Raw genomic sequence first — 11562 nt, 5'->3', positions numbered from 1 at the left:
TTCTCGGTCCGAATCGCTCTCCGCTGCTGGTGGCCATGATTGTAAACAATGTGAGGATGTGAGGAGCCCTACAAACAGAGACGTCACGCGCACATCATCTGCTACTTCCGGTACAGGCAAGGCTTTTTTTATTAGCGACCAAAAGTTGTGAACTTTATCGTCGATGTTCTCTACTAAATCCTTTCAGCAAAAATATGGCAATATTGCGAAATGATCAAGTATGACACATAGAATGGACCTGCTATCTCCGTTTTAAATAAGAAAATCTCATTTCAGGAGGCCTTTAATTTAAAACATTTCATAAAATGAATCATGTCATTGAATTATTGTAGAATAACACATCAATTTCCCTAATATTATTATATGAGTAATAGGGACGGGTACCAAATTCTGTACATTTGTAGGCACCAACCCCTTTGTTGTGTCCCGTTGCACACCTGTTGTAGTCAGATTTCGCATTGAGGTGAAGATTTTAGTCCTGACTCTTCGTGTGTTGCATGGTAACTGGATTATATTTATATAGCACTTTTCTCTAGTGACTCAAAGCGCTTTACATAGTGAAACCCAATATCTAAGTTACATTTAAACCAGTGTGGGTAGCACTGGGAGCAGGTGGGTAAAGTGTCTTGCCCAAGGACACAACGGCAGTGGCTAGGATGGCGGAAGGTAAGGGCCTTCAATATATCGCTGATTTGTTGTGCCCCGACACTTTAGTGCGCAGCCTTCGGTCCTCAGGCCAGGGTCTCCTAAAGATCCCTAAAACTCATTTTAAAACAGGCTGTAGCCCCCAGACTCTGGAATGACTTGCACCAGTCACTCTGTGAGCTTGACTGTGTCAACTCTTTTTAAAAAACTTTTGAAGACTTTGCTTTTCTTTGGATTAATAGTTTTAACTTTTGTTATCCTTTTTATCATGTTGCCCCTCTTGTTTTGACTTAGTTGTGTTTTATTTCACCAATGTTTTGTGCAACACTCTGTGATTTTTATTTGTGGAACACGGTTTATAAATCAAATTAACTTACTTACTCACAAACACTTGACAAAGGAAACAAGCACTGCTAAACTGCCTCTAGGTAATGTTGCAATTTTCAATACCAACAAAGCAAGTATGCCTGATAAAAATTAAAAAAAACTTGAACTTATAGTAAGTTCTGGCTGTCCCCTGCTTCTCCCGTGCCTTGTCCTCTGATGGGTGCCTCTGTCTATGGCCTGCTGCTTGCCCTGCTGGCCGGCACATTGGACCCATTTCTGGGGTTCCTATCTCTGGCCAGCCTGGCTGCCTGGGGGCGGTAGAGTCCCTTGTTCTCTGGGCATCGCCCCTGCTGTTTTAGGTTGGGGTCTCTGGGTGGCTGGAGCCGTACTTTGGCCCCCGCACACACTGGGGGACAAATATATTGTACATACAAATTCACATACATACTTATATACACACAATTATTCATACATCTGTACACACATACGTATATTCATTCATTCATACATACATGCGCGCACACATTGGTACTTACCCACATACATAGGTACCTACGCTCCCACAGACATACACGAATACAGTACATACATACAAACGCATATTCACTGTACAAACACACATATTCACATACTGTACATATACAATCACATATGCCTGTGATGTAGTGGCGACTTGTCCAGAGTGTACACCTTCTTCAGCCCGAATGCAGCTGAGGTAGGCTCCAGCACCCCCTCGCCACGCTGAACGGGACAAGCGGTAGAAAATGGATGGATGGATATACATACATACACTTGTGCATATAATAACATTTCATCAAACATATATTAACGTTGTTCTCCTAGGGCAGGGGTCGGCGACCCGCGGCTCCGGAGCCGCATGCGGCTCTTTGCCCACTCTGATGTGGCTCAGCTGCATAATCGCCGACCCCCCGTTTCCGGATTTTGATGCCTCATCACTCGGGGCTAACATTCTCCGATTTTCACTCGAACTACAATATTGAGAGCGTGCCGTGATGGCTTTACTTTTAACGTCCTCTACAACATGTCATCGCGCCGCCTTTACACTATACTATCTGCACAGTGCGTACCGGCCGGACGCATGCATTTCACTGCTTCTATTGTCACACGTACGAGATTGCAAGGCATACTTGGTCAACAGCGATACAGGTTACACTGAAGGTTGTGATATAAACAACTTTAACACTCTTACTAATATGCGCCACACTGTGAACCCACACCAAACAAAAATGACAAACACATTTCAGGAATAGTCATGGATGCAAAGGATTCTGGGTATTTGTTGTGTTGCGTTTATGTTGTGTCACAGTGAAGATGTTCTCCCGAAATGTGTTTGTCATTCTTGTTTGGTGTGGGTTCACAGTGTGGCGCATATTAGTAAGAGTGTTAAAGTTGTTTATATCACAACCTTCAGTGTAACCTGTATGGCTGTTGAACAAGTATGCTTTGCAGTCGTGCATGTCTATCTGTGGAAGCCACATACAATGAGGTACTCGGCTGGCAAGCTGTTTGTACACGTTAGAGAAGGCGTCAAGGGCAGTGGCTTCATAGCACACCCTTATTATTGTTATCTGAGTGATTATCAGCAGATATTTGCAACGATGGTTGCTTTGAGAATTTGGGAACCTCCCGGAAAAATTGGGACGTTTGAAAAGTGTAATGCTGTCAAGCGGAATTCATGTAAAAACGGCGGGCCGGGTGTCTAAGACCCCTGGTTTACACATATCAAAAAAAACTCTTTATGCTGTGTTAATTTATTTTAAATTTCAAAAGAGTTTTGTGGCTCGGATCATCTTCTTTATTTTGTGAAACGGGTCAAAATGGCTCTTTGAGTGGTAAAGTTGGCCGACCCCTGCCCTAGGGGAAACTGGGTAAAACACGGTACACTGACAAAGCTTAACCTGATGTTACTATAACAATCTACAAGGTTAATATAGTTTGCCTCTCTTTCTCCCCCTCTATTTATATGTTTTCCTTTGTAATTCAAGTTATCATTACATATTACATTCAAACAAGTGTATTGTTAACTATAGAGGTAATTATTATTATTATTAATGATCAATAGCGCTATTTCTACCAATATTTATTTGTATTGCTCCATTTGTAGTGTAACAATGTTCATTGTCATATCTGTGTTATTAATATTTATTTCACCAACTGCTTCTTTGTTATCATTTTTAGTATTATATTTGTACATATTGTATTTGCTGATGCTGTTCTGTTGTTGTTAACTGTTTTGCTTGTTGATGTTGTTGTTGTTTCTATACGCCCTTCTCCAGTCGGACTTTGCCAAACATTAATATAAATCAATTTAATAAAGTCAAATACAAATAAGGCAACAAGAGAAGTATCCCACACTTTTCTTGTGTAAAGTAAATCTGTACAGCAAATATGGGCATCGACATCAACCATATGATTTGCCTGAGTAGCTGGACAGGACAAAAAAACAAAAAAAAAGTAAGGCTTTTTGGTCGCTTGATGATTACATTGGCTTTGCCGTATACATCCAACTGATTAGCATGAGCGATTTTTACATGGTGAATTTAACACCTCCAAATTTGGGAATGAAATCCAAAACTAAGATGCACGTTACAATCAAACAGCCAGTGGGTAATAAGTACTTTACTTTCAGTATAAAACTAGACTGGTACATTCAGCATCTTAGCGAAGACTACTTTTTCTTCTAGGCAACACATTGTAGCATATACACTACTTCCATTTAATGTTTTGGAATTGGAACTGCATGCAAAGTCTGCATATAATACTTGCAAATGAGATCAGAAATGTATTAAAAACATGATATAACAACGACACATCACATGTTTTTAATAAGCTCCTTTTAAAATGTTGCATTTAAACTTATTTAATTAACAAACAATGAACATTTATTACCTTACACAAAAGTACGGAAGTTATCGATTCCCAGCTATTTATACCGCATCGGTTCAAATATGAGAGGTACCCATCTCTAATGACTGATGTTCCAAGTGTAAATGTGCAAAGTTAAAACTGCAGGCAATATCTATATTAAGATGTTTATAGGTCTGTCTGGCAGTCTGGCAATTAATTTTGATGACAAATAAGCTTATCCTTGAGGCACAAGCAGAGTGAGAGTAAACATGAATAAATACACACAAATGGGAAAAACATTGAAACAAAGTGCCAACACAACCTAGGCTGTAAAACATCAAATACTAAAACAACACACCCGGCACGTGCACAGAGATTTTAGAGGGCAGATGCTAAAGCCAGAAAAAATGGAACTCATTGCAAAAATAATTCATGAAATCTCCAAATTATTATAAGAATCACAGCAGGATATTTTGAACGTACTGTGTAAAAAATATAAACTCAAATAATCAAATAGAATGATAATAAAATAAAATAAAATCATCATTTTATGACAGAGTTGAAGCATAAACAGCATCACACTAATAAGTTACTGTATTTTCCAGACCATAGGGCACACCGTATTATAAGGCGCACTGCCGATGAATGATTTATCTTTGATTTTTTTTTTCGTATATATTGAAGGGCGCATCAAAGAAGTCATATTATTATTATTTTTTTCTAAATGTAAAACACTTCATTGTGGTCTACACAACATGTAATGGTGGTTCTTTGGTCAAAATGTTGCATTGATTATCTTTTACAGTTCATTTTCAAGCCGCTTTCTCACAGTCGCTTCCGGATGCGCCGTTTTGTGGGCGGTCTTATTTACGTGGCTCACTTTCGGCAGCGTTTTCTCCCCGTCATCTTTGTTGTAGCGGTGCAGCATGCAAGGACGGGAGTGGAAAAAGTGTCAATAGTTGGAGCTAACTGTTTAAGTGACATTCAGACTTTACCTAAATCAATAACGGAGCAGTATTTTCTCATCCAGAAATAACAACAATGCCGGAAATGTGTGCCGTGAAAAAACGTCCGACTTGAATTCTCTAATAACGAAAGTTCCTTGGGTGCATAATGTATACTCACTACACCGGTATTTTTTTAAGGCGCTTTCATAGCGAGTTTACTGACAGAAGTAAGAACTTTACACTACTTTATATTAGAAATGGCAACAGCGGAGAATGAATGTCACATAACAAAAAGATAGAGAAAAAGCAGAAGCTTATCGACTACGTTATTTGCATGAAGTAGGACGCGCGCAATTTTTCAAGATTTATGCAGATCCCAAATATAGATCAGCAAGAACCAGAAGGTAAGAAACATTGCTTTTGCATAATATTGCGAAGCAAAACGACAGATAATGTGTTTTACCTTATACAGACACCATAATAATACTTGTATGTTTAATCCTGGGCTTTACGGTGGTAGAGGGGTTAGTGCATCTGCCTCACAATACGGAGGTCCTGAATAGTCCTGGGTTCAATCCCGCGCTCGGGATGTTTCTGTGTGGAGTTTGCATGTCCTCCCCGTGAACATGTGGGTTTCCTCCAGGCACTCCGGCTTCCTACCACTTCCAAAGATATGCACTTGGGGATAGGTAGATTGGCCACACTAAAATTGGCCCTAGTGTGTGAATATGAGTGTGAATGTTGTCTGTCTATCTGTGTTGGCCGTGCGATGAGGTTGCGACTTGTCCAGGGTGTACGCTGCCTTCCGCCCCGATTGTAGCTGAGATAGGCACCAGCGCCCCCTGAGATCCCAGAGGGAATAAGCGGTAGGAAATGTATGGATGGATGGATGTTTAATCCTCCAACAATCCTTCAAGTGGCACAGCTTTATAGCTTACGAAAGTCATACTAAATCATTTTGAGCTGGGTGTAATGTTCTATATTTTCAATCGAACATATAACATGTTGTTGTTGTTTACTTGAGTCGTATCGCCATCATATTGCAGTCTGCAGGCTCCGTGTTAGGTTCAGCACTACATGAGGGGTCAGGATCGGAGCTAGTGATAATAGTTTTGGAAGGAATTTTTAACAATAAATCAAATCAGTGATACAAAAATGTCTTAGTCAGAGAAAGTCAGAGGCTTTAATTAACACTGTGGTCTCTTTATATTTGATTTATGCATTTTTCTGGTCTCCCAAACAATAACAAACAAAAAGAAGCTGTTCTAAAATATGTCTGCTCTTCTGCAAATAACTTATCATCATTTGGCTGCGTAAAACAGGTCATTTTTCTGTATTCTCTTTTCATGCTGGTTTCGTTTAGACCCTCTGTTGTGACAGTCGGCATATACTGTAGTCTTAATTATTCATCTGTTTCCTAATAAGTCATTTTTTATATGACACACTTAACTTATGGACCCACTTGTGGAAACTAAGTACAAATAATAATAAAATGACCCCTGCTTCTTTTATATAAGTCACCACGACTGCATCACAAACTTAAAGGGCCTACTGAAATGAGATGTTCTTATTTAAATTGGGATAGCAGGTCCATTCTATGTTTCATACTTTATCATTTCCCGATATTGCCATATTTTTGCGGAAAGGATTTAGTGGAGAACATCAACGATAAAGTTCGCAACTTTTGGTCGCTAATAGAAGTATGTGCGCGTGACGTCACGAGTTGCAGGGCTCCACACATATTCACATTGTTTTTAATGGGAGCCACCAGCAGCAAGAGCCATTCGGACCAGGAAAACGACAATTTCCCCATTAATTTGAGCGAGGATGAAAGATTCGTGTTTGAGGATATTGATAGCGAAGGACTAGAAAAAAAAAAATTAATAAATCAAGTAAAAAAAAAAAAAGGCGATTGCATTGGGACGGATTCAGATGTTTTTAGACATATTTACTAGGATAATTCTGGGAAATACCTTATATTTCTATTGTGTTGCTAGTGTTTTAGTGAGTTTAATAGTACCTGATAGAGGTGTGTCCACGGGTGTCTTGAGGCCAGTGTCGGAGGGAAGTCGATGGCAGCTTTATGGACGGCACAAGCTCAGCTGATCTCCAGTAAGAGGCGACTTTTTACAACAATTTTCTCACCGAAAACTGCTGGTTGACATTTGGTCGGGATCCATGTTCGCTTGACCGCTCTGATCCATAGTAAAGTTTCACCACCGGGAATTTTTAAACAAGGAATCACCGTGTGTTTGTGTGGCTAAATGCTAGAGCTTCCCAACTCCATCTTTCTACTTTGACTTCTCCATTATTAATTGAATAAATTGCAAAAGATTCAGCAACACAGATGTCCAAAATACTGTGTAATTATGCGGTTAAAGCAGACGACTTTTAGCCGCGAGTCGTGCAGCGCTAATATTTCCATACAGTCCGTGACGTCACACGCATGCGTCATCATTCCGCGACGTTTTCAACAATAAACTCCGCGGGCAATTTAAAATTGCAATTTAGTAAACTAAACCGGCCGTATTGGCATGTGTTGCAATTTTAATATTTCATCATTGATATATAAACTATCAGACTGCGTGGTGGGTAGTAGTGGGTTTCAGTAGGTCTTTAAGAGATGGAAGCATCCGACGAAAGAGAAAAAAAAAAAAGGATTCCTCTGTGTTTCTTACCTTCCTGGGTGTATTTGATGTGCGACTGTAGCACAGAAGTGACTCGCTAAATGCAGTCAAGCCGCGTCGCCAATGAGCAGCAGTCACAGGCAGTTAACCTCAAGATCTGGAAGTGTTTGTGAGTCAACGGAGCTTCACAAACTCACTGCCAGTGTCTGCTTTTGTCAAAGTTAGGCTGCATAAAGAGTGATTAGATTTAGCTTAGTGATACTCAAGTGAGCTCGTGCACTAAATCTTGGCTCCTGGCTGCAAGGTAAGCACATTGAAATTGATTTGAAATAAATGAGAGAGTTGGGAATATGTATTGTTATTTTGCCTTTACTTTTGAAGACCATTCTGTTACAGATAAAAATAATTGCTGAATAGTTTGCAAAGAAAATAAAAACAATCACTGAATAAGGTCATTTCTAAGCATATCTTGACCTGAAGTTGCTCATTTGATAATTATGTCTTTTCTCAGAGTTGCAACCTCGTTATAGGTGAAGTTGACATTTTAGTAAACGGTTCTTTATTCTTTGTAAATTTGGCCAAAGTATTAAGTTAAAGTACCATTGATTGTCACATACACACACTAAGTGTGGTAAAATTTGTCCTCTGAATTTGACCCATCACCTTTGTTCACCCCCTAGGAGGTGAGGGGAGCAGTGGGCAGCAGCGGTGCTGCGCCCGGGAATCATTTTTGGTGATTCAACCCCCAATTCCAACCCTTGATGCTAAATGCCAAGAAGGAAGGTAATGGGTCCCATTTTCATAGTCTTTTGTATGACTTGGCCCGGGTTTGAACTCACTATTATTTATATATATATATATATATATATATATATATATATATATATATATATATATATATATATATGTATATATATATATACATATATATATATATATATATATATATATATATATATACATATATATATATATATATGTATATATTGGTTGATTGGCAACACTAAATTGGCCCTAGTGTGTGAATGTGAGTGTGAATGTTGTCTGTCCATCTGTGTTGGCCCTGCGATGAGGTGGCGACTTGTCCAGGGTGTACACCACCTTCCGCCCGCCCGATTGTAGCTGAGATGAGCGCCAGCACCCACCCGAGACCCCAAAAGGGAATAAGCGGTAGAAAATAGATGGATATATATATGTATATATATATATATATATATATATATATATATATATATATATATATATATATATATATATATAATAAATGTGTATTGAATATACTTTGTACTTTGGCTACATTTATTATATATATATATATACTATTGTTCCACACAGTAGTTCAGTTACTGTTATACAATATTATAGTGTATGTAAAATTGCAGCAACTACAAAAAAAAGGGCAGCATAAAATAGAGCGTAGATCCAGCAGAAAATATACATTTTAAACAAAGAGAGGTAGCTAACATAGAAGCGGTCAGGGAATAAACAGATATCATCTATTGCTGCATGTGGAGTGATTATATAGCTGGATGGAGTGCAGAATGAAGGAGTTCTTAAATGGAACACTGTGGGAACGAAGCTGAAGGAGCCTGTTGGAGTATGAGCTCCGCTGTCCCTCAATTTTCTGGTGGAGTGGGTGTGCAGGATTGTCCATGATGATGAGCAGTTTGTCCAGTGTCCTCCTGTCCCTCCCTGACACAAACGCCTCCAACTGCGTGCCAATGGTTTGGCCGGCTTTCCGGATCAGTTTATCGATCCAGTTTAAGTGCGTTTTGCTTGCGCTGCTCCCCCAACAAACCACTGCAAAGTACAGGGCACTGGCCAAAACAGACTGAAATATATAGGACCTTTATTTAACCAGATAAGAAACCCATTGAGATCAAGATCTCTTTCACACGGAGGGGATATAAGCCATATTTCCTGTCATGGCATTACCCCTCATATTACCTGCGCCGTTTCCCACGTTTAATCTTGCCAGTTTAACACAGGCGCTCACGTGACCCGCTGCAGCCTATCGTGCTCTATATAATCCAGCGTTCCAAGATGGCTGCCAGGTGCGGTGTCTCAGCCTGGGGACATCTGAAGCCGGTATGTTTTAAAGTTGTCGTTTGCTTGCATATCGTAAATACAAACCGTCCAACATTTTACAACTAATTGTAAACTTATAGGTGTCGAGCATCAGGGCCGAGTTGCGATGAGAGAGTGTGGCGATGTTAAGATATTAAGCCGAGTTGGTAAGTGAATTGGTTTGCTAAGAGTAGCTACTAGCCGTACCCATGTATTTTCTATGGGCGGTTTGCATTGGGTTTTAATCCTGTTTCCTCCAATGTGTCTGATCCGATTGAATTTATATTTATGTCGAGTCTTTATTTTGGGTACTTACATACGGTGACTGAGTGTTGTGGCGTTTTAAGGCCATCTGCATTTTTTATGCTACATATTAACTGTTCTGAAGGTTTGCATATTTATGTAATTGTTCCTTTAGTTCTACAAATAGGATATCCATCCATCCATCCATCTTCTACCGCTTATTCCCTTTTTTTGGGGTCGCGGGGGGCGCTGGCGCCTATCTCAGCTACAATCGGGCAGAAGGCGTGTTACACCCTGGACAAGTCGCCACCTCATCACAGGGCCAACACAGACGGACAACATTCACACTCACATTCACACACTAGGGCCGATTCAGTGTTGCCAATCAACCTATCCCCAGGTGCATGTCTTGGAAGTGGGAGGAAGCCGAAGTACCCGGAGGGAACCCACGCATTCACGGGGAGAACATGCAAACTCCACACAGAAAGGATCCGAGCCTGTGATTGAACCCAGGACTGCAGGACCTTCGTATTGTGAGGCAGACGCACTAACCCCTCTGCCACCGTGAAGCCCTGAATTGTTTCTGTTAAGGGTTTAATTATTATTATTGATTTATATTTCATATGTGTCGTTTGGAAAGGTAAAATGTGTTTCTTTAAGTTGTTTAAACCGTTGCTGTGGCTTCGGTTACTATGGTTTCCGGTTGCTAAGGTTACGGGCAGTTCCCTTTTTGCCGGCACGATAAACAAAGTGTTAAATGAGCTCCGACATTAACAAGCAACGTAGCGTCGGTAATACTACACAGGAGATAGTTAACCACGGTTGCAGTTCAGAGAAATAACCACAGTAAGCTTCCTAATTAAGTGTGTTATAAGTAACAGTTTACAAGTTCCACTTGTTAAAGTTTAGGACGTTTGGGCACTCGCGTTGCCAGTAGATGGGACGGGTGTGCTAACCACAGCTCGCATGTGTGTTTGTTTGCTGCACAGTGACTTCACGAACGGCAGGTTTAGTCACATATTAGTTAAGTTTGTTAAAGAGACCCCTCTCCCCTGTGACTGTTTGCTATTTGGAGAGCAAGTGTGGAACATTATAAAGAGTTTAGTTGTGTGTTATCGTGGCTACATTGCTGCAAGGGAAGTGGACAGCGCAAGTTGGGGAGTTAGCGTGTGAGTGGGGACGAGTGTATGAGTGTAATTAATGTCTGTTTATTATTGTCTGGTTATTGTATTTTTATGTGGTGTGTATAGTAAATTGTTCAACTATATAAGCCGTCTCCTCTCACTCTCTCTTAGAGTAGATTTATTGGGTAAATAGTGAATAATTGGAGCAAAAGTAAAATACAGTCCTTTACAGGCTCCCTTACATTATATGTTTTATTAAATGTGCTTTTCATTATGGTATCTTTACATCACACTCAAATTTATAAGCGCAGGCCTAAATTTACCGCATGCCTTTGGTAAGCGCCGGAGTGAGAAGAGGTTTTAAAATATGTATATATAAGAATATATATATATATATATATATATATATATATATATATATATATACATATATATAATATATATATATGTATATATATATATATATATATATATATATATATATATATATATATATATATATATATATATATATATATATATATATATATATTCTTACCTTATTGTTACTATCCTCATGGGCTCCCTGTGTCTGCCTGAGAGTTTGAATTCATCAAGTCTATATAAGTGCTTCCAGCTCACGTTGATGTAACAATTTAGCCAGACTGCAAAACCCACAAACAAAGACATCCAAAACAAACTCACTCCAAAATGTGTTAACCCTATGATGTAAAG

This window comes from Nerophis ophidion, linkage group LG12, assembly GCF_033978795.1.
Source record: "Nerophis ophidion isolate RoL-2023_Sa linkage group LG12, RoL_Noph_v1.0, whole genome shotgun sequence".
In the NCBI taxonomy this organism is placed as follows: Eukaryota; Metazoa; Chordata; class Actinopteri; order Syngnathiformes; family Syngnathidae; genus Nerophis; species Nerophis ophidion.
This window is presented reverse-complemented; position numbering follows the sequence as displayed.